Source organism: Falco rusticolus, chromosome W (assembly GCF_015220075.1).
Source record: "Falco rusticolus isolate bFalRus1 chromosome W, bFalRus1.pri, whole genome shotgun sequence".
Taxonomy (NCBI): Eukaryota; Metazoa; Chordata; class Aves; order Falconiformes; family Falconidae; genus Falco; species Falco rusticolus.
Genome location: NC_051209.1, coordinates 2161045 through 2185365, shown reverse-complemented (window position 1 = coordinate 2185365; position 24321 = coordinate 2161045). Strand labels below are relative to the sequence as shown.

Sequence of the window (24321 nt, the reverse complement as noted above, 5' to 3'; positions counted from 1 at the left end):
GATAGCTATTGGGCTCTACCAGACTAACAGCTGCCCTGCCAGTTGAGTCCTCTCAAGTCAATTTATCTTGGATAGTTCTGGTGGGTTGACCTTGGCTGGTTGCCAGGTGCACACCAAGCCACTTTATCACTCCCCTTTCTCAACAGGACAGAGGGAGAAAAATATGACGAAATGCTCATGGGCTAAGATAAGGACAGGGAGATCGCTCAGAAATTACTATCTATATTGCATTTATGTGGCAAGGGTTTGGTAGTGGGAGGGGGGGGGCTGCAGGGGTGGCTTCTGTGAGAAGATGCCAGAAGCTGCACCCATGTTGGACAGAGCTAGTTCCAGCTGGCTCATAGATGGACCCATCACTGGCCAAAGCTGAGCCAATCAGCAATATTGGTAACACCTTTGTGACAACGTATTTAAGGAGTAAAAACTGCTGCGCAACAGCAGCTAGAAGAGACGAGTGAGAATATATGAGAGTAACACTCTGCAGACACCAAGGTCAGTGAAGAAGGAGGGGGAGGAGGTGCTCCAGGCACCAGAGCAGAGATTCCCTTGCAGCCTATGGAGAAGACTGTGGTGATGCAGGTTGTCCCCCTGCAGCCCATGGAGGTCCATGGTAGAGCAAATTGCACCCTGCAGCCCATGGAGGACCCCACACTGGAGCAAGTAGATGTGCCCTGTAGGAGGCTGTGACCATGGTCCTCTGCACAGAAGTGTTACCAATGTTGCTGATTGGCTCAGCTTTGGCCAGTGATGCATCTGTCCTTGAGCCAGCTGAAACTGGTTCTGTCCAACATGGGTGCAGCCTCTGGCATCTTCTCACAAAAGCCACCCCTGCAGCCCTCCCTGCTACCAAACCCTTGCCACTTAAACCAAATACAACAGTTTATTGTTCATTCTTGTTTCCACCAGTGGCTCACTGAGTGAAATTTTTGATGCCTGTAAATACAGTGCTTTTCTTAGGATTCCCTTAGAATTGCATATATTGTATGTCACTTATGGAGGCATGAATGCTTCCACTTTTTAAGGACAAAATCCCATGTTCATGTTGGGTATGGAATTTCTACTGTATTCTTAAGGCTAACAAAATGTCAAGTGTAGATTAGATTACTAGAATGTCTGAAGTAATCATTTGATTGCCATAGGATTTAGAAGTGCATGAAAAAGTTCCTTCTTGGTATGCTTCTAAAAAGTAGAGTTTCAATTCTAGATACCTAAACTTTCAAATAAGTAGTTCTTGATATCTGGGAAAAATTTACCTCCTTCAGTGCTTAATTTCTAGGCAGCTAAACTTAGACAGTCAATTTCAGTGATGTGGCACTAGTGTTTTTGAGTTGGAAAACATTTGGGAAATCTCACATTTTATGGTGGTTTTCATATGTGAATTTTATTTATTTTTAGAATGCAATGTATACTTCTGTGAATGTTTGAGGCAAACACTCTACCCTTCGTTGTAGGGTGCTTAGAATTAGCATCAAATTGATCTCTTTGCCAGTAATACAAAGCTTTTGAAATATCTCCAAACTCTTGGTCCTTGAATTGGGTATAGTGTGGTGTTCCTGTAATTTAGAGCAGTTGTCCAGGTTTGCAGTGTCAAATGTAATAACTCTGTGTTTGGAGGTTTTGTTACGTTTGGGGTTTTTTCCATGAAAGGTGGAAATGTCCTACTGGGCTTTTTTGTTTAAGTCTATTGACAGATGGGTGCTGTAATGCAGACAAGAACACGCTTAACTTTCATGCCTTGTATCTCCCACTTTAACCATCTATGAAGGCATAAGGGTGCTACAGACTAGGCTAAAAAAAATTCTATAATATTTCTGTGGAAATAATGTTTTTTGTACTTCAACTACAATAAGATTTTTGAAACAGAAATAGGTGCTTTGTGATTTGGGGAGGGTGAGAATCCTATGCTTTCATGCTCTCTCTACTGGTGTTTTCATTACAGTTTTCCAATATAGTATGTGAGTTGTGAAAATTAGTCTTGTGAGGTGATACTCTTCTGAAGTTAGGAGTGTGGTCATTGAGCCCCTGAAACTTAAAATACTAAGCAAGTTCATTAAAATACTATTTTATAATACTGACTTTAATGAAGTTCTTACTGCTGCCTTTACTGCTGAGTTAAGTATATACTCCATCTGTGATTATTTCAGAATATATCTATTGCAAAAATAAGACCCCTTAAATGCTGCATTGAATGAAGTGAGAAAGACTGAGTGCTTTAACAATGTACATCATGAGGAAAATCCAGTGGAAATAGGGAACAAACTCTATTGCTTGTCTTAGTAATAACTAGATCTTGCTAATTCAAGGGGATGAACAAGTATTGCAAAAGACAGGAAATGGTAATTTCAGGATTTCTGTCATTTTTTAAAAAATTAACTTTAAATGCAGTCTTTGAGGGTTACAATTTACATGTGTTCTCATAAAACTAATGTTTCACGATCATGAACCTCATGTTTCACTGGAAGTACTATGTCTAACTTCAGCAGAGCTAAGTTAAGGACATGTGCTAAAAGGTGGTTTAGAAAAAACTTGTTCAAACTATTGATTCAGAAGGTTCTTTGTAAAGCTACCTACCTAGTTCCAAAACATTTTGAGTATTACCTTATTGTGGTTTAACCCCAGCTGGCAACCAAGCACCACGCAGCCACTGGCTCACTCCCCCTCACCCAGAGGAATGGGGAGGAGAATCGGAAAGGAATGTAAAACTCAAGGGTTGAGATAAGAACAATTTAATAGGTAAAGCAAAAGCCATGCAAGCAAAGCAAAGCAAGGAATTCATTCAGCACTTCCCATGGGCAGGCAGGTGTTCAGCCATCCCCAGGAAAGCAGGGCTCCATCAGGCGTAACGGTTACTTGGGAAGACAAACACCATAAATGCCAGATGTCCCCCCCTTCCTCCTTCTTCCCCCAGTTTATATACCCAGCATGACACCATATGGTATGGAATACCTCTTTGGCTAGCTTGGGTCAGCTGTCCTGGCTGTGTCCCCTCCCAATTTCTTGTGCCCCTCCAGCCCTCTGGCTGGCCAGGCCTGAGAAACTGAAAAGTCCTTGACTTAGTATAAACATCACCCAGCAACAACTAAAACCATCAGTGTGCTATCAACATTGTTCTCACATCAGAGCCAAAACACAGCACTGCACCAGCTACTAAGAAGAAAGTGAGCTCCATCCCAGCTGAAACCAGGACATACCTAAAGGGGGGGAGCGGGGGAGGGGGAATCTTGGGATAATTGCTCAATTGAATATTACTGTTAATAATTGTTCTTCCAGTATGTGTTTTGGGGGGTTTTAGAACTCCTAAGTTATATTGATTTTCATAGTTTTATGTTATAAATTTATCCATTTGTTTATGCTAAATTTTTTATTAAAAATAAAATGTAATATACTTTCTCTTGCATTCGATATTGTTGAAACAAAGTTTGAAAGATTAAAGTTTACAAAAATATTTGAACTTTTTCATTCAGTTTCAGGATCATTATGAAATATTATATTCTGATCCCTAGAATTCATTGAGTATATGCATGTGCTGAGTATAAAGGCCTGTATTTATCTGAATATAATCTGGTCTGATTTTCTTCTTGCTTCGCTTTTTAAGATGTTTTAACTTTGGTGGTGGTAGAATGTATTTTATTATGCTGGCTATACTGAAAATATCTGTATACAGTGCATTGCTTCTCTAAATATTTTCATATTAAACGTAAAGAAAAGCAGATAAACTTTAGGTAGCACTTTTTTCTTTCCTTTTAGCAGTAATGGTACAGCATTTATAGTCCCACTGTCAACAAGAGTCAGTTGTATAGACACCCTTTCAACAAGAGATGGTTTGTACAAATTTTGGATTATTTTAACTTTCTTTTTAATAATCTACAGTTACATCAATATAGCATCTTAGAGTAAATGTAATTTGCAGTTTTATTTTTATATATAAATATATATACACATACCTGTGCACAGTTTGTATACCAGTACTGCTCATTTCTGTACACTTCTAGGCAAATAACAATAAATCTATGGATAAGAGGATAAGCTGTAGAGGATATCAGAGGAGAGGGAAAGTAGTGCTTGATTTGGGGTCTGTCAACTAATAAATCCGTCATTTAAATATATTGCTCGTTGTGGTTGTCAGTTGTAAATAATTTTTGTGTTTGCAGAGCTAGTTTACTATAATCTCTCTTCCCAGATGTCAGATGTTACTACTCCTACTAAATCCTAATGTTAGGGGGAATAAAAGTTCTTAGTAATTGGTATGCCAGATGAGTCTGTAGGATACTTTCATGCACATTTGGAATTTGAGTTGCTGAATTTTCATACCTCAGGAAAGTGAAAATGTCCAACACAAACTAAAAGCAGGTGTATATTTTTATATTCCCCCCTGTTATTTAGAAGATATTTTAACATTGATTGTCTTGGGGGGAGGGGGGTGTACAGAAGACTTGCATAGGGTCACCCATTCCATTCATGTGATAAGAATTAGGGAATCTAAATATCAGACCTGCCTCATCCAGCTTGTTAGTGTCAAAATTATTATACTACAGCTGAAATGTATATCAGCAATTCTGAATTGAGTTATAGAAATAAAAATATTACATACTAAGAAATCTCTTCAACTGACATATTTCCTTTCAGAATTACTTTGTTCATGGAAGAATAGTCTCATGTGGTTTACAATTAAGGGTTTACAGAGGGGATTAAAGTTGTTCATGAGGAAAACTGCATAATCTGTGCTCTGAGTGTACATGCTGGTTTTTCCCCTCTTTTGCCTTTATGCTGGGGAAAAAAAAGAAGCTCTATTTTATTGTCTTGATATTGTGTCTTCCTCCTTACCCTGATAGCATGATTGTACTATTATCATTAAAACTTGTATGATGACTGACAATTTGTAGGCCTTGCTGGTTTTAATCTATCATTTAACCTGTCTTGTGTGAAATGCTCCAAAATAGTTAGAACGGTGTTCTATCATACAAAGTATTCATCTAACTTGCTTATTGTTTTTCTTATGAAAAACAATGTGAAAAACATGTGTGTTCTGACCTAAGAAAGAAAACACACTGAGGGGTTTTGGGTGTTTTGGTTTTTTTGTAAGCAAAACACTTGGGCTGGTGAGTAGTTGTAGTTGATGGCTAATCAGAAGAATGTTCTTTAAATGAAACCTGCAACTGAGCTGTTGGTGACTTGTGCAGTCAGGTGTGGGGGCAATCTGTTCCAAACTGATAGGCTGTGATGCTTTTCTAAAAGATATTGGTAGTCTGTAAAGGCTTAATGTGTTCTGGATGTGTCAGTTTGGATCAAAAAAAGCTACCTGTGTTTTATTTGCTATATGTAAGAACAAAGTAGTGGTTTTAGAATTGGTTCACCAAACTGTTATTAAAAAGGCTGACTTTCAGAAGTCATACTGAAATATTTTGAAGTGACTTAGTAGTTTCTCATTTGTTCAAGATGTTCTCAAAGTATATCAATTGATCTTAAAATAAAGAGGAATAAAATGAGATTATCTGAACGCCTTTAGAACTTTCAGTGTGAAACTGACATGTAAGGAACTCAGAGTACTAATTTTATGAAAATTTTAAGTTTAATTTCCGTTCTGTGAAAATCTTAACTGTTGAATTTGTGGAAGTTTCTTGGCTTAGTTTATAGAAAATGTTTGAATTGCTGAATCAGCTTTTCACTTCAGTAGTCTTGTGTCCTTTGGTTCAGAGAGCAGAGTGAAACGTTGCTTTAAGTGTTAGCAAATGCATTGTGATTTTAAAAGGATTAGGAAGCTTTTTTCTTTCTAAAGAGTACGTCTTTGTTAGTGTAGTAGTGATTTGGGACAGATAATTCCAATAAAATGCTTACTAACTGGTAGAAAGAGAAAACTTGTGTGTTTATTCCAGGGGTCCTCCAATTACGGCCCGCGGGCTGGATACCGCCCCCCAGGGTCCTCAATCCGGCCCCCGGTATTTACAGACCCCCCCGCCCCCCCCCCACCGGGGATTAGGGGGGGAAACCAAGCAGCCGCAGATGACTGCCTGCCACTGCATCCGCGCCGGCCCCCTGGTTAAAAAGTTTGAGGACCTCTGGATTATTCATTTTTATTTGTAAATATAGCTACTTTAAAAAAAAAAAGGAAACTAAACAGTCTGTACAGCATTTTAAAATTTCCATTTGCCATTGTGACTGACAAACCCCTACAATGGAAGAAGGCTCAGTGGAGATGGGAAAGGGGATGTGCGCATGAAGCTCATAGAATAATGCAGGGTGTGGCTGACCACAGCTGATGCAAAGAAAGCTGACTTTTAGATAAACAGCTATCCCAGTTGAGTGGACCAACTGGTGGTGTAAATGGTTCTCCCCGAGTTCTTTAAGAGTGTGAATATCTTCCTGAGTTAGTGAGAGCAGCATGGGGGAAGTATCTGGAGTCTAACACAGAGTATAAAAACTAGACAACTAACAAAAAAATTTTGAAGAGAGTGACGTGCGGAATTAGACTCTATAACTCGAAAGTTATAAAGTAGGTATGTTTATTGCGCGCAGATGCACGGGGGATCGCTCCTCCACAAGCATGCATGCCCGAAGTGACGAACCATCTCACATTTATACAATAAAACAAATGAATATTCAATTAACGCCTATACATATTCGTTACCTAAACCCCGCTTCGTATGTTAATTAGCTTATCAGTCCGTTTCCTGGAATGTGGTGGTCTTGCAGGTTTGTAGGCGATTCATGTCCTTGTGACCATCCGATCTTCTTCAGGTGATTGTGACCACCCAATCTTCTCCAGCAAGGAGACTTAGCACTCCCTCCCTCTAGATAGCATTTGAATGTCTCTTATCTTTTTCTCATTCTCTTTTAAATAGTCCCTTTGTTAGAGAAAGAAGGGCAGGTGTCTCCCCTTTGTTAGAGGAGGAGGGGCAGGCGTCTCCTCAAAACTGTGGTTGTCACCGCACCCATGACTAGTCACCATACCCACACTCCTTAGGCAGACACATACAATCACAATCCATGTCCATTGTCCCCATTTCACACTATTTCTCCATATCAAGAGCAACAGCTTGAGCTGGCTTCAACCCATGTATTCCTTCCCTGTGACTGGGGATGCCCAGCATCATGATGATGAGCATATTATAGGGACAATTAATGGGAATCACATTGTTATTGTTATTGAATTGCATATTGCAATTGCTATATTTTGCTAAATGTAACTTACACTGGTATTGTGACTTCAGTATATTGCTGGATCACTCTGCTAAATCAGAAATCCCATGTAAAATCAACTGTCTTCAAATAAGTAAATTTAATATTAAACTTCACGTCCACCATGTGTGGAACATATAAAACAGCCTGGTCATGTTATCCCAAATCTGTGTTCTTCACCCGGTGTACAAGAGCTGATACACACAGAGAGTTTACAATATTAGGTTTAGTCACACTTAGTTTTCATTCTTACAAGTCTTGTCTCCGTTTAAAGGTATGGCATTCTTACACACAAACACACACCGTGCTTCTTCTGTGGGGAGGGGGCTTTTTTTGCTGGAGGGTGGATCTTTTATTATGCTAATTAGGATAGTTCACACATAGTTCCAGTAATTTTCTGTTTGGACTTATTAACCATTTGGTTCTTCTTGAGCTTATCTTGTTATGCCCCAGCTTGACATATTTATGGTGTCTGTTCCTTCTCCCAAGGCCCTGTTTTGTTAACTGTTTGTAAGGATTTAAATAACATCCTCTGTTTTTCAAATTTTTTCTTGTTTTTCCCTATATATATTTACATTTTCTCCCTCTCTTTTTCTTTTTTAAAGTAAATAATTCTTATTACAGTCAGAGAGCATTAGACTCTGGTAGCTATGGATTGGAAATCTGGAGAAAAAACCCACGTGTAATACATACAGATATTATGAAATATTTGCAACTTCCTGGATGACAAGTCAACAGCTTACTGGAAAGGGTATTTTAATTAAGTGCTGATGTTTTTCATGTGTGTGTGGTTGGGGTTTTTTTTGTTGTTTGTTTAGTATAAAAGTATAATGTTAGATTACAGATTATTCTCTCTAAACCATAATCTCTCATCTCGTCTGGAGGAAAAAAAGTTAATTTCTTTTGCATGTGTACATAGTCCTTGTGAGACTGAATATGAAAGTGTATTTTAAACTATAGTGAAATAATTTTGATGTCTTTGGTATTGTCAACAAGACTACCTTTAATTGGATGATTATTTAGGCGGTGACCAGACAAGATGAAAAATAGTGATTCTAAGGCTCCCACCAGCATATGATGAGTGAAAATGTATTAATAGATAGATTTTAAAAATAAAGATGAAAGTCTTGAAATTATTTTCAAAACTTTCAAAGGGGGGTAATGTTACAAAGATTTGAAATCAAATGAGATTTAATATAGAAATATAAGAATATAAGTTTGATAGAATGGGTATAGTAATAGAAGGTGTGCTGTGTTTTGGATAACTATAGAAACAATATGTTCTGCTTTATTATCTATAGAGTTAAATGTTTGAAATAGGATTGTTAATTTTGAAACAGGTAACCATAGATACCTCACTAGGTAGTTACTGGATTTTTCTGTGTTTTGTTTTAAGAAACAGAGGAGACAGTCATGGATACTAGTTATGTACAATGGACACCAGTTATGCTGCTTGGAAATCCCCTTACCCTTCCCATCTTGATTTGCATATCAAGGATTCCAATCAGTAGAGCTAAGTAGATTTGACCAATGATTATAGTAAGATTGGAATATTGATGAGATCCTGTGATGGGTGAAACCAATCAATGTAAAGGTTAAATTTAAGAGTGAGCATAGTATGCATTTTTATGTAAAAGAACTTATGTAACAATGACTTGACTGAAGAAGTGTATAAAAACTCTTGAATTTTGGTGCTAAGGTGGACATGTAGGCAAAGCCATCCCCCATGTCCGAGTGCTGCAATAAAGGAGTACCAGCTTCTTAAAACTACATTGGTGTTAAGAGGTTTTATTCCTGATTTTGGTTACAGTTTAAAAAAAAATTGTTCTTGTGTTCTAGTGAAATAGCTATGCAGGGTAATTGCTTCCTATTGTTTCTTCAAATGTGTTTTAAACCTTGAATATTGTTCCTCTGGTGCTGTTCAGCATTACTGTATATATAATAGGTAGTTTTCAGGAAGAGATGAAATATGGAAAAACTGATAAGTTCCTTTAAATAGATATTTAAGTTTAATTTCACATATTCTTATTGCTTTCTGGCTGAATTTCTAAAAAGATAGTTCTTCCAAACATAGCACAGATGTTTCCAAAAACTATAAAATGCTAAATACTTGCTTAAACTAGAAACATGAGAAACTAGTATTTAATTTTGTTTGTGTCTATTGCTCTTTATTCCTAGTAATATTCCTCTACCTTGGTCTAATATTCCTAGGAGTTAGTGGATGTGGTTCATGGAAGAATTGGTAAAGTGTTAGTAGATGTAAATGCAAGTTTCAGCATAGCACTTGTATTATATGCCTTTTCCCACAGCTGGGTCACTAGTTAGGGGGATTCCTCTGTTTTTTACCCTTTTGTCAAAATTAACAGCAGGTTCCAAAGCTGCTGTTGGGAAGAAAAAAAGTGAAAGTGAGAAGGCCACTTTTTTATAGATTACAGAGTACATGATTACAGCAATCACATTTCTTAAAGAAACCAAGCTCAAATGACAGCTGACCTAAACTGTAGTTTTAGCCTTGTGCAGCACTGAAATGAATGGATTAGTTAGGAAAAATGTTTGCTGTACAAAAACATTAGTCTGAAATAGTTAATCTGTAATTCTTCAAAATTTTGGGTGATAACAAGTGCCTGTAATTTAAATCTTGGAAAATACTTTAAAACACTGTCCTCCTATATCCCCCTAATCTAGAGGAATGTGATTACTAAATGTTTCAGATATCTGAATTTATATGTAGCAAATCACCAATGACTTTTGTAGATCTTCTATATGTTGTAGTTTACCTATCCAATTAAATGACAGAGACTGGTCAATTAAAATTTTCATTTAATAAAGCAAGCGACAAGTAAGCAGAACAGCGCTGGGCGGCCGGGGAGTCTCCTGTTCCACCAACGGCGCGCAAATTCAAGCAAGCTGAGCAGCTCTTTTTATCTTCCCCGAGGTCGCTTCTGACATCTTCAGTAGCCCCTCTGCTGCTTCTGTTATCGTGGCTTCTTGTCAGACAGGACGTTCCCATGTTTGGTGCAGCAAGATAACATTGTGGACATGTCTCTTCTTGTTAAACAGGAAGTTCTTAAGACCACCACAATGGGTTCCTTCCTCTTGCTTAACTTGGTTGATCAGCAAATTACCTTTAGTTACTTATTACAATTCCCCCCTTCTTTTATTTATAAATAATTTGCTGATCAAACCTAGACAATACCTCACAAGCTGCATCTAATTCAGGATTTTCATTTGGTATGATTTTCATCTCTAGTTCCAATTGCTTCATCACCATTAGCTGCACTTCTTCCAACCTGCTTTTCACAAAAGTTACAAATTTATTAATGATACAGGGTCCGAAAGTCAGAACCAATAACAACATTATGAGGGGTCCCGCCAAAGAAGAAATTAGTCAGCCAGGGTGACTGTGGTTGTAAAATTCTTTACCTTTAGCTTTTTCTTTTTACCTTTTTGTTCTTTAATAACTCTGTTGAGTCCCACTGCTTGTGGCGTTTTTAGTTCATGTTTCTGAATAAATATTAAGACCCTTCTATCAGCTCCAGGTTCCCAATATCTTATTCCCCAGGTTCGTCCTAATAGCCATCCGTGGTCATTAGGCTGCAGGATTTCTAGTATAACATGCTTACAGTTGCCAAGATGGGGGCCCTCTACGTGTCTATCCCAGCTAGGAGCTGGCGGATTGCATCCTCTGGGTCCCCATGTTATATTTAAGAATCTATTTTTAATGGCTACGTCCCAGTTTGAAGCTATGGTTTCACATCCCCAATATGCACAGTAATAGTGATTAAGGAAATTGCAATAGCTTTTCCCTGGATTCGAACTGGGGCAGAGATAAAATGGTTTTATTGCTCTTTCTCGTCGACCGGGTGGGTCTAGTTCAGAAAAGACTAAATCTTCCAATTTAACTTGGAATTTTGGGGATCCGGCTGTCACATTATACCGAACTTCTATTGAATATTCCCATCAACCTAAGGTCCAATTGAAGGGTTGATGTTCATTTTTTTTTAAAGTCATGGTAATCAATACCATTAATAGGATAGTAGCTTTCATTTCCCCACTGTTCAGTACCTCTCTGCCTTTCCTCGTCTACTGTTTTGCAGAGAGCAACGGGATATCAATATCTTCTCGGCAGCAGCAGGTAGTCTTCAGGGGAATTTTACTGTTATCCTGTCAATAATTTCCAAGGTCTAAAGAGTTAGTTATCTCTCAAATATATTTCCACCTGTTTGCTTGTTGTGCCCGTTTCCAGGCGGATCTTATAGTACGCTGTCTTAAAACTCTGTACCAGTCTGTTTCATATACTTCCCAAAGTTCAGGTACTGACAGTTCCCATCCACAAAATAATTTACGAATTTCCACTTGATCCTCTGGTCCCCTGGTACGTATCAAATCATTGTGACATTTCATACAGTAAGGTTGTCTCTTAAATGAAACACAGGACCAATCTCTATTACAATTTAGACATCGGCAAACAACCTAACATAAATGTCCGGAAGTAGGGTGTTTTAAGTTGGGTATTCCCCGGAGATCTCCTCTTCTGGGTGATTCGGGTATCTCCGTCTCTGTGTTGTTTTGCGGTCAGCCAGCAATGGTGAGACAGATAGCGATGTCCCAATAACGTCCTTCACACCGCCCCGTGGCTCAACATTGCTGCTCCGTGGGTGGCATAGATAGAGATAGAGAAAAGATTCTGCCAACTATACAAACGAGGTTAACAATCTTTATCTAAGCATTAAACCCATTTACCATTATCAATAAACAGTAACAGGCAATAACTACAAATGACTAACAAGAACTACAAATCCCTAACAAACGTTAGCTAACAACTCAAAACTCAAACATGTCATAAGCTAATTTCAAAACATTATCATAACAGGATTACATAACAAAACACAATACAACATTTCTTAGCATATATAAGGTTTGTTTGTGGGGGTTAAGAATCAAGAGCCAAGAGGTGGGCATTTAAAGGGGTAAATTTTCATGCCCCTTTAAGGTTAGGCCGCGCATGTGTTTTCATTGTGCAGTTTTGGTCAGGGCATTAGCCTGAATCTTGACCAGGAGGGTCACGGACCAATTTGTTTGTCTCGCCACAAACAATCCTTATCATTTTGGAAAAGATGGGAGCAGGAGACGACACACTCTGTATGGTTTTGCTGTTCAGCCTTTGTCTCATCGTGACTACAGTAACCATCAGTATGTGCTTTTGTGAGTGTTTTTGGTCACGCCGGTACAGAAGAGTGCGATCTCTTCCTCGCAGTCCGCCCCAAGTAGTGGAACCCATGGGATACCAAAGCAGAGTGCGAGAGACTGTTATATAAACAAAAGAAACCTGTTGATCTCCAGCAAAGTTACCATGTGACTTGTCATTGGTTTCTGTTCATCTTTGTTACCTCGTGAAGAAAAATACCAAGGACCAGAGACAGACTATTGTGGAGGGAACAGATGGAGTTACCACCCCGACATTATTCAGGACTGTGCTGGACTCACGAGTGAAGAAGCCTGTTTTCCACGTCACATGAGACTTTGCTGGACTGTTATTCTGTTATTCAACTTCTAGTTCATGTTTGTTAATAAATGGTTTTTTGTTGTTTACTGGTTGTCAAATGGTTCATCGAAGTTACTTTGCGTCAAACACATGGTTTCCAAAATAAATCCAAAGGGTTGGGTAATACATATAATAATAACCTACAAAAACAAAAGCTAAAACCAACACTTATAACTATACATTCCACTTAAGTAATAAATGAACTATAAATACTATAGTTTCGTTAAACATTCCTTTTTTTCTTTTTTTTTTTTATTATATGCGTCACTATCATGGCTAGACTATAGGGATTTCACATGCGCGGTCTTTCCAGATTTTTCCAATACATTCTGTGGGGTTTAAAATTGTGCATGTGCATGTTCAAAGGCATACACGATAAAAAATGTCTGCTGAGTGTCCAGATGAAGTCCTGGACCCGTTTCCCGAGCTTACCACTCCGGTAAGTTTGTTAATGGTAACATTTATGGCACTATGGCCAAATGACAGGTCCTTGCTTGCAATGCAATGTTTTCTCACCATCAGACCGCCACGTCACCTGCCAGGGAGGAAGGGTCTGGAGTGCGCATTTCCCCCTCTGAACATCCCGTAAGGTGAGTGTTTTTTAAACGTCTAACCTGTATGGTTCATTATAAAGGGGAATCAAAACCTTTTTTTTTTTTTTTTCATTGTTGTTTAGGCAGAGGGTGCGTTTTTCAACTGTCACACGTCAAGAACTTATGGCGGAGGTGGAAAAGTATAAAAGACGTTACCACATCCTCGTCTGTGCGTTCCTGACGGTTGTTTTCTTTGCTATTCTATTTGTATTCTTAATCAGCCTACATTGTTATATGAATTGTTAATAGTTAATTATTCCCAGATTCCTGTTTGCTATTAAATTGTTATTGTGTTAACTATATAATCTGTATTGTCGACTGTACATTTCGGCGTACTACTCGAATTTGTTTAACGCCATTGGATGAAATCCTAGTAGCAAATTGCATGTTAGTTATAACGTGTTGAATTAATCTTATAAAACATGGAACAGCACATGGCAAAAACAATAAGGTGGCTAATCCACATAACAAATAAAATAGGATTCGTTTTACCCAGGGGCTCCCGAGAAGCCAGGAAAACAGGTCAATATTCCAGTCTTTCCAAGTTCGGATGGGAACATGGGCTAACTTCCCTATCTCTGATGTGATTTGTTTAACTACCTCACCATTGTCATCAATTTTCAAACAACAATTGGAAACATTTAATTTACCACAAACACCTCCTTCTTCGGCTAGCAGGTAATCGAGAATCATTCTGTGTTAATAAATTGCATTTTGTATTTGAGTTGCTTGGTCTGTTAGTAATGATTTCCAAGACAGCCTGTAGCCGAATGATACGATTCAGATTGTAGATAGGTTCTTGAGCACCGCTAATGAGTTCATTGTGATTCCAAGTTGCAGGTCCATAATACTGTATGATATGTTGGGGTGTCCATTCATTTAATAAATATCGGTACCCCCCTTTTCTTGGGAGTCTGGAAAAATCAACTTGCCACTGTTGCCCTGGCTAATTTTCAAACACATTTCACATTGCTGAGTCACCTGTTTTATTACAGTATACAAGTTCCACCCTATCAATTTCTGATTTAGACTTTTATATAAATTATCAGCTCCCCAATGCATCTTATTATGTTCTATTAGGGCTGTGGTCCATATTAAATTGGATGGTACCACTATACGACCATCCCTCAAATAAGTCCACTTATTTATTTTTATTTTATCATTCATGTCCTGAATTAGCTTTAGGTCTTCTTTAGAATAGTTTGGTTCCTGATCTGTACTTACAGTTTGGATTTTACCGTCTGGTATTAAGGATAATTCCTCCTTTCCCACCTCCTCTTCTACTCGTCAGGCCTCGTGGTCGGCCAGGTGGTTTCCAATTTCCAAATCAGTGCCTCAATGGGCCATCTTATGTTCTTCCTTCCTGGATGACCCTCTTATAACAGCGGGGGCCGTTCCTCACATCAGGGTCTGGCATGGCACATGTTCCCACCGCTCAACGCCTACTGGGTTGCAGCCAACAGCAGAGCTCAAGATTCTTCTTGGTGGCAAACACAGAGGCCAACCCAGTCTTGCCCTTGACTATGGTAGGAGGCACCTGACCAACCTTATTCCTTGTACTTTGTTGTCAATGCAGAGTTTCATCTGCACATCCCATAACAAGTCACTGTCATGGCAAAACACACAGATTTACATTAGTAGATCTACTACAGAGTGTATTTTATTTCAGTTTTTCTGCCAATATCCCCACAGCCTTGCTGACCAAGGGATATTGTTTTTATCTGAACTGAGCAAGCCTCCCCCTTATCATTTTACTGTAACAGGTAAAAGCATTTTTCACCTTTCCTGGAATTTATTTTCAGATACACCTGGTTAAAAATTTCTCTTACTTAAGGGAGGTCCTCTTTTCCTCTTTTCTGCTGAATTAAAGATAAGCTCAATATTTCAATTAATTGATCATATTTAACTTTTAATTTCATTTCCCCTTCTTTAAACGTCTAGATGTTCTAATAAATCTCATCCCAACAAAGATTTTGGTGAATTTGGCATTCTTATTTGTTTTTTTTAGTTTGTACTTTAAAGGTTTCAGGATGTTTTCCTGGTGGCCAGCAGCTCCCACAACTGTAACAATTTTTTTTTTTTTTTTTTTACTGAAGTTTTAACAAATAAGTTGGTTTTGTATTCACTAAAATTCCACCTCATACCCATTCCCTGCCCTAAAGGGGCGGTTACCGGTCCTGTTGTACTGCAAATGCTGCAGCAATTGGGGTGACATTGTCAGGTCCTTCTGCTCAATTGTCAGCAACAGCAACCCCCTCCTCCTCACCAGCAGAAGGGTTCGGGGCAGGAGATGCTCTTCCTGCTCTGCAGGTTACACAAACCTGCCTCTGCAGCAGCACTTCTGTTTTAACTCTTTCTGACCCTGAATGCAAATCTGCTCCTTGTTGCTTTAAGTCTGCGTTCTTACATACCACGCCTTCGCAGGCAAACAGCAAACACCCTGCCATGCGTCCCGCAGGACTCAGCCGCACCTTCGAGGGGCGACGGGGCTTTGTACAAACTCACCCCGATACTTTAACACTTTCACAGGGTCTAGATAGCAGCGGGAGGGGAGGGAGGGAGGTGGTAAGGGCTGCTGCGGGGGGGGGGGCAGGGGGGGCGGTGGAGGTATATACGCAGGGGGAGAGGTAGGGATCTCATCCTCACTTCTATTCTTCTTCTTTTCCCCCCTTTGTTTTCTTTTAACGGGAACAAAAGGGCCCTAGTTTCAGACCCTACCCATAAGGAAGCATACTCACTTTCCTCCGGGCAAAAGGGGTCTTTTGAATTCACATATCTATTCAAAGCCTGGCATATCCAGTCTTCAGATGCCCCGAAGACTGGTCGGTAGAGGTGGTCGCCCCTGATTTGTTTCCCACCCCAAACTTCCATACAGTAGTGTATCAATCTTACTTTACTCTTACCCTGCCTAGAAGGGTACGCATCCCAAAATTTTATCATGAGTCCTAGCGGACTCTCCGGTGGTATCTGTGGGAGCCTAATCTGGACCCCAGAACCACCCATGGGATCAGAGGGCTTGCTTTTCCTCTGTCCCGTCTTCCGAGGCGCCTTCTTTCACTCACGCAGTCGCTTCCCCTGGTTCGTGGCGCAGCCCCTCGCGGGGTCTGGAAACCGCACTACTGAGGGTCCGCACTCACTTCGCCCTCCCTGGGCGTCGCACACAAGCACGCTTCAGGATGCCCAACCCCAACCGAACGGTGAACCGGCCTATACTCACGCGTCCTGCGTCTTCATTCGGGCTTCGTGCACAAAGGTTATGGGGTAACCGGTTTTATTTGCTTACTGTCACATTTGAGGTTCGTCGGTAAAGGATTTGGCGTAGAAGCACCCTGACAAGGGCCGCTTATCCAGCGGGGCGCCTCCCCTGCCACGGACCTCAGGCCAGACTGCCCTTATCCGAGTCACGGCACCAAAATTGTTAGAGTTTACCTGTCCAATGAAATGACAGAGACTGGCCAATTAGAAAATGTGATTTATTAAAGCAAGCGACAAGTAAGCAAAACAGCGCTGGGCGGCCGGGGAGTCTCCTGTTCCACCAACGGCGCGCAAATTCAAGCAAGCTGAGCAGCTCTTTTTATCTTCCCCGAGGTCGCTTCTGACATCTTCAGTAGCCCCTCTGCTGCTTCTGTTATCGTGGCTTCTTGTCAGACAGGTCGTTCCCATGTTTGGTGCAGCAAGATAACATTGTGGACATGTCTCTTCTTGTTAAACAGTAAGTTCTTAAGACCACCACAATGGGTTCCTTCCTCTTGCTTACCTTGGTTGATCAGCAAATTACCTTTAGTTACTTATTACATATAAACTTATCAAATTGGTAGTTTGAGTATTGCAATAGAATCTGTGGGGGGTTTAGTGCAGATTTTTCTGCTTTCAGGCAGGGTTTTTAAAGTAGTAGTCATTCTTCCCTGTACTAAGCAAAGTTGGGGGGTTTTAATGAGGTTTTTCTATGTGTAGCTATCTGTGGATGACTTCGATCTGATACAGAACTTGTATTCGGTATATGAGGAAAAGTACTGTTGTCTCACAAATGGAGTATGTTACCCAGTGTGCAAAGAGCCAATCTTACACACAGAGCCAAGATCATTTATTGCAAGTCTGCATAGAGATGGGTGCTAGGTGGTAAATCCACAAAGCTAGCATACCTCTTAAAAGAGTAAAACATTTTATACACTCTGAACAATTGTTTACAATTATGCTAAGTCACACTTAATTCTCATTGGTTAAAGGTACAGCATTCTTCTTTCCCCTACTTCACTTGTTCTGTGGGGAAGGGGCTTTGTTAGTAGGGGGCTCTCTTTGCTCGAGGGTGGATCTTTTATTATGCTAATTAGGATAGTTCACACATAGTTCCAGTAATTTTCTGTTTGGTCTTATTCTTCTTGAGCTTATCTTGTTGTGCCCCAGCTTGACATATTTATGCTGTCTGCTCCTCCCAGGACTGTGTTTTGTTAACTGTAACATCCTCTGTTTTTCAATTTTCTTGTTTTTCATTATAGATATTTACATATTTTGTCTAAATTTCAAGTTAAATAATAGACTGGCCTTCTATTAATCATGTAGTCGACCAGTTTGAGACTATCTAAGAATACTTTTCTTTAGATAAGTCTCATCTTATCTCCTGTTCGCATTATCAACATTGAACAACATATACAGGCACATACAAACACTAACAATCCAATTATTAATATGCTTAACAACGTTTTGATCCATGTGGTTAAATTAGGCAACCAAGATGTTAACCATTTCCACGTTACTTCAAATCTTAAAGAGGTATAATTCATTTGTATTTTATGTAAAATTTTAGTTTGTTTCCAAATTTCATTCAAATCAGTAGAAATGCATCCACTTTGATTCACATATACACGGCAACTAGTATTTAGTACAGTATACACTCCACCTTGTGAAGTTAAAAGCATATCTAAAACCATTCTATCTTGAATTGCAATGTCAGCCAGTTGTTAAACTTCCTATTGTAAAGCCACAATGGCTTCAGCAGTTTCATTTCTATTTTTTTTCTATAATTGCAGAGATATTTACAATAGCTTTTTCTAATTCACTTACTCCTAGCCACAGTCACCGAGCAGAAGAATGAAAAGCTGTAGGTCTCTCAATCAGTGGATTATGGTCTCTTTTATGTCTCTCTAAACAAGTTCTCAACCAGACTTTAGAAACTAATTATTCCATTACTGTAGTGCTCAGAACTAGTGCTCCTAAGGTACATATTCCTGCCCAATTCTTTGGTAAATTTTTTCTAGCCTTTTTCCCGCAAAGCCAATACCAGCCTTTTCTTTCTGGAACAGGCCAGGACTTTTGAAAATTCCCTCCCCAATTAATGATGTCACTGCACTTAGAATAGTTTCTTACTATAACCATGTTATTATTACAGTCAAATTTACCAATGCCTTTTGGAGGAGTACACTGCTGGACACATTTACCATAACCACTCTGGTGATCTGGAATTTCTCTATCCCATTCTTGTTGGCTATTTAAACTGGTATTGAGAGAAGTATTTCTCCATAGGTTTTGCTGAGATATTTCTGCTGGAACAGGGATTCCTGTAAGTGAGATTCCTTTCTTTGCATGTTCAGGGAAGTGTGTACAGATGCAACAATTTGTCTTATTTGCAATTTTCATTGCTCCCTCAATTAGTTTGAGGTAGATGTTACAGTCCCATGGACTATCCTGGTTCCTTTTGAGCAGGGGTCCTCAAACTTTTTAACCAGGGGGCCGGCGCGGATGCAGTGGCAGGCAGTCATGTGCGGCTGCTTGGTTCCCCCCCCAACCCCCGGCGGGGGGGTTCTGTAAATACCGGGGGCCGGATTGAGGACCCTGGGGGGCCGTATCCAGCCCACGGGCCGTAGTTGGAGGACCCCTGCTTTTGAGCATTGGTAACCTCAAGTAAAAGAAGACTATCAACCTATTTAGTTCATTCATTTCTAATTCCAGAAGTCAGTATACTTGTAAAGATACAATAACAATGTTACTATTCCTAATAATACAAAGTATAATAAAATTTCTTCCTGTATACAATCTAAATGAACTACTGATTCCCAATTTGTCCAGGTGCTTTACTGTTCATTGATTCCGTGTTAATTTCAGTTTCAGAGGTCTGGTCTCTCTTGACTTCCACCCTTCCAGAAGGGCACTCTTCACTCGAGTGTAGTAAATCCAAGAGTCTATTCCCTTTACCTTGATCACTGTGGGTGTGATTAATAATACCAAATATGGTCTTTTCCAGCATTCTTTCAGAGATTCATCTTCCCAGGTTCTGATATAAACTAGATCTCCTGGTTGGAAGGTATGTACTGGGGTGTCTAGATGTACAGGTGCTCTTTCGTTCAGGCATCTATGAAGTGACGATAGAGTATGCCCCAATGATAACATGTATTCAGTAAGTATCTCTTACTTTGCCTTGTTAGTTCAACATGGGAAAGCTTCTACCCATCCAGAAAATGTATCTATAAGTACCAGCAGATATTTATACCAATTACATCTTGGTAAGTCAGAGAAATCTATTTGCCAATATTCCCCTGGACTATGTCCTCTCTTAACTTGTCCTGGAGGGGGTCTTTTCTATATTTTTGGATTATTTCTGCAACAAATCAGGCATTGTTTTACAATAATATTAGCAAGCTGTTGCATTCTCGGCCCTACAGCATAACGCCTTATGCTTGCCACTATTGCCTCGGCTCCCATATGGGTTTTCTGGTGAGTTTTCTTTATTAATTCCCTCATTAATGGAGCAGTAACTATAATCCAGCGTCCATTGTTCACCATCCATTTTCACTTTTGGTACAGTTCAGAAGTTTTGCCAATTGATCATCCCTTTCAGAGTAATTTGGAGGCTCTCAATACTAACTTATCAATAGGAATCAAAGCTCCCATTATAGAATTTGATAGAGTTATTTGTTTTGCAGCTTCGTCTGCTCTTCGATTAACTCTAATTACATCTGTTTTTCCCTTCTGGTGAACCTTGCAGTGAATCACAGATAGTTCTTTTGGTTTTTGAACTGCATGTAAGAGTCTTAAAATTTCTTTCCCATGTTTGATTGCAGTTCCTTGTGAGGATAAAAGCCCTTGTTGTTTCCAAATGGCCCCATGAGTGTGTACTACCCCAAATGCACATGTTGAATCCGTATAAATATTTACTTGTTTATCTTCAGACAGTTCTAGGGCTCGAGTCAATGCAATCATTTTGGCTTTTTGAGCTGATGTATTAACAGGTATCGGCTTAATTTCTACTTCATTTTTCAAAGTTACTACAGCATATCCTACTTTTTGCTGCCTGTTGTCCATAAAGTTGCTTCCATCAGTGAATAACTCCCAGTCCAGATTCTCTAAGGGTATATCTTTCAGATCTGGTTGGCTGGAGTACACCTGTTCTATGACATGTAGACAGTCATGTTCCAACTCATTATTTTCATTAATGGGGAGTAGGATTCAGGATGGAAGTCACCTTCAAAGTGACATCATCTTGTTTGATCAGGGATGCCTGATATTTAATCAATCTGTTTGGGGGCAACCAGCGATGGCCCTTCTGCTCCGATACTGCCAAAACAGCATGAGGCACAAAAGCAATAATGGGTTGTCCCAAAGTCAATTTTCAAGCCTCTGTAATTAATAAGACCATTGCCGCCACTGCTCTGAGGTATGCTGGCTTTGCTCACTTCATCTAATTGCTTAGAGAAGTATGCCACCAGCCTTTTCCAGTCTCCAAGGGTTTGAGTTAGAACTTCTAAGGCCACATGTTGTTTTTCATATATATATAAAGTGAAAGGCTTACTCAAGTCTGGCAATCCCAGAGTGGGAGCCCTCATAAGTTCCACTTTTATAGTGTCAAAGCTTTTACAACATTCAGGAGTCCATTCAAGAATTTTTTGATGGCAGCATATTATAATGGTTTAGCAATTAGACTGAAATTTGGTATCCACAGGCAACACCACCTGGCCATTCCCAAAAATCCTCTTAATTCTTTCTTTGATTTTGGAGGAGCTATACGGTATATTGCCTCTTTTTGTTCTGCTCCAAATCTTCTCTTGCCCTGCAAAATCTCAAAACCCAGATATTCTACAGTTAGCTGAGCAATTTGTGCTTTTTTTTCTGTGATACTTGGTACCCAGCAAGTCCCAAGAAATTCAGCAAGCTAATGGTGGCTGCCTGACATTCCTGTTTCATTGTGGCTCCCAGTAGGATATCATCTATATACTGAAGCAAGGTAATCGAAGAAATCTTACCTTGCCAATCTTCCAGTTCTTTGGCCAATACATTACCAAACAAAGTAGGGTTATTCTTGAATCCCTGGGGTAACACATTCCAGCAGAGTTGAACTTTTCGTCCCGTTGTGTTTTCCCCTTTCAAACACAAAAAGTTTTTTGAGTCTCCTCCTCCAGGGGTATGCAAAAGAAGGCATCTTTTAAATCCAATACTGTAAAATAGACATTGTTATTAGGTAAAGATGATAGCAAGGTATGAGTTCGGAACCATGGGATGTACATCAACTGTGATTTGATTAATTTCCCTCAAGTCTTGCACCAATTGGTATTCTTGAGTCCAGGGGTTCTTAACTGGTAAGATTGGGGTATTATATTCAGACTGACACTCCTTCAATAGTCCATGTTGAATAAAATCATTTATTAGTGGTTCTAAACCCAAATGAGCTTCTAACTTAATAGGATATTGCTTTTTTTCTTACTGGTTATGGTCTGGGTTTTAATTCAGCCTTTACTGGTACTGTGTTCTTTGCTCTTCCAGGTCTGTGGGTTGCCCATACAGTGGGTGTTACAGCATCCAAAATTTCCTCTGGGATGTTTGCATCTACCCATTGTTTCTCCGTTAATAAACAGATTTGAGCCTTCCAAGCTGTTTCCTTTGGCAGGTGTAGCTGTATTCTCTTATCAGAGAAAGTTACCTGTGCTCTTATTTTACACAACAGATCTCGCCCTAAGAGGGGTAAGGGACATTCCAGCATATAGAGGAATTCCTGAATTACAGTTTTACTTCCAATTTTGCATTCCATCAGTTTTAAAAACAGTTTCAAAGCTTGCTTTCCCATGACCCCCACAACTGGCATATAGCTATTACTTAAAAAGGACCCTTACAACTAGTTACAACTGAATATGTCACTCCAGTATCGACCACAAAATCAATAGTTTCATTCCCCAGCTGAACTGGAACCCAGGGGATCAGCTCAGGAAATTTTAATATTGTCCCCTGGTCCTCTTCAGTCTGAATCTGAAGCCCCCAGCATAATCAGATCAGCTTCAGGGGTCTTTTCCCCCTTGGGGAATGGTTGTTCTTTTTGAACACTTGTTTTTCCAACATCTCTTTCCTTTACAATAGGCACATTGATTTGGCCCCATGGAACTTTCTAAAATCAATCCAGAATTCCAGCCCCAGCCTCTACCTCTAGCCCAGATATTTCCTCGATAATATCTTCAATGTCTTCCCTTGCCTCTCATTGAATTCCCAGCAATCATAGCAGCTAACAAATTAGCCTGAATTTTGTGATCTTTTAATCTTTCTTTTTTCTCTGTTTCATCTCGATTATTATATACATTATAGGCTACCTCTGTGATTATTATATACTTTGTAGGCTACCTCTGTCAATTGAGAGATAGTCATTCCTCCTACCCCTTCTATTTTCTGTAACTTTTTTCTTATATCTGAAGCCAATTGTCCAATAAACAACATATTAAACATTCTCCTATTAGTTTCATCTTCAGGATCTAAGTTAGTCCACCTTCTAGCTGCCTCACACAATCTCTCATAAAATGCTGAGGGATTCTTATAATTTCCTTGTCTAACTTCAAATAACTCTGACACATTCTTTGATTTTGGGACCCCATGTTGTATACCATATAAAATCAATTGCTGATACTGTTTAATTGTTCCCCTCCCAGCACCAGAATTTGGGTCCCATTCTGGATCAGTTTTAGGCATAAATCTGGCAGGATCATTGTTAGCATTTCGCCTCTGATTCTCTTGTTTGGCTTTTTCCAAAACCAATCACTTTTCTTCTGGAGTAAAAAGAGTGTTTAACAGTGTTTGCATGTCACTCCAGATAGGATTATGATTCAGCACAATTGATTCCTCTGATACATTTTATCTGGATTTTCTCTATACAATCCCACTGATTGTTTCCGATTTAATAAGTCTGAGCTGGTAAACAGGATATGTGCAAACAGTGGCAAACCTTCAACTCTCACTGCCTGCTGGAGTGGTGCCTGTATCACCAGGTGCTGAACCAGAGTTCTTCCTGAAATGGGAGAGAAATTTCTCTCTTCCATTTGGGGAGATTGTTCATCAGAATTGCTACCAGCCTCTTGTCTGATTGGCGGGACCAACAATTGTATATCTTCCTTGTTTCCCTTAATACACCCCTTCCCAATATCACAAGCCAAACAGCGCCTCTGAGTCTTCTTTAGTCCACTTTCAGCCAATGCATAGATACCATTCAGATCATTGTCTAACAATTTACATTTCTTCCTCATTTCATGATTATCATGCAAGGCAAAGAACAAACCAACATATGGTACTTCATCCCATTTACCCACTCTTCTACAGAAAAGCATTAACTGCAATATAGTGTTATAATTCAAAGTCCCATTTTCGGGCTGTTTCTCACCATTGTCCATCTTATACTTTGGTCACCATTGATTACAAGATCTGTGTAATTTTCTTTTAGTTAAGGGATCCCTGCCAAAATAGTTCCAATTTTTCAGGATGCATCCTAAAGGAGTGCAAAGGGGTATCTTGATGGAGGAACCAGAACCCATGTTATTTCCTAGGAAATTTTCTTTAACCAGAACTTCGTGTACTCAGCAAATGGAAGGTAATATAATTTCCCTTCTCAAGCGTCTACATACAGAAGTCAAAATAAGCTACTGCTGCGATCCTCAGGATAGAGTGACTTACAGAGAACAGACCCGAAACCCAGACTGGAAACAACAGATCAGAGCAGAATTTTCCACTCACCGAGGCCCCCTTGCAGTTCCTTAGCTGATACCT

The 24321-nt window shown here is 39.5% G+C and overlaps 1 protein-coding gene and 1 long non-coding RNA gene across 16 annotated transcripts in view; one reads left to right on the top strand and one right to left on the bottom strand.

Moving 5' to 3' along the window:
• The window catches only part of LOC119140802 (spindlin-Z), a 314042-nt gene that overhangs the window by 258270 nt on the left and 31451 nt on the right, over window positions 1-24321 (top strand). For 3 of the 15 annotated variants that reach the window (XM_037372424.1, XM_037372419.1, XM_037372427.1), the window contains one exon: window positions 13244-13311. The exons of 9 other annotated variants lie outside the window; for them this stretch is intronic. The gene's annotated coding sequence lies outside the window, so the exon portion shown is untranslated. Of the gene's footprint in view, window positions 1-10214; window positions 13312-21209; window positions 24146-24321 lie in introns of those variants that run through there. 3 more of the 15 variants (XM_037372417.1, XM_037372431.1, XM_037372430.1) reach the window with 2 other exon arrangements.
• Window positions 13353-14460, bottom strand: LOC119140809. Its single transcript, XR_005101724.1, has 2 exons — window positions 13749-14460; window positions 13353-13684 (listed from the first exon to the last, which is right to left on the bottom strand). It is a non-coding gene; the product is annotated as an uncharacterized LOC119140809 (long non-coding RNA).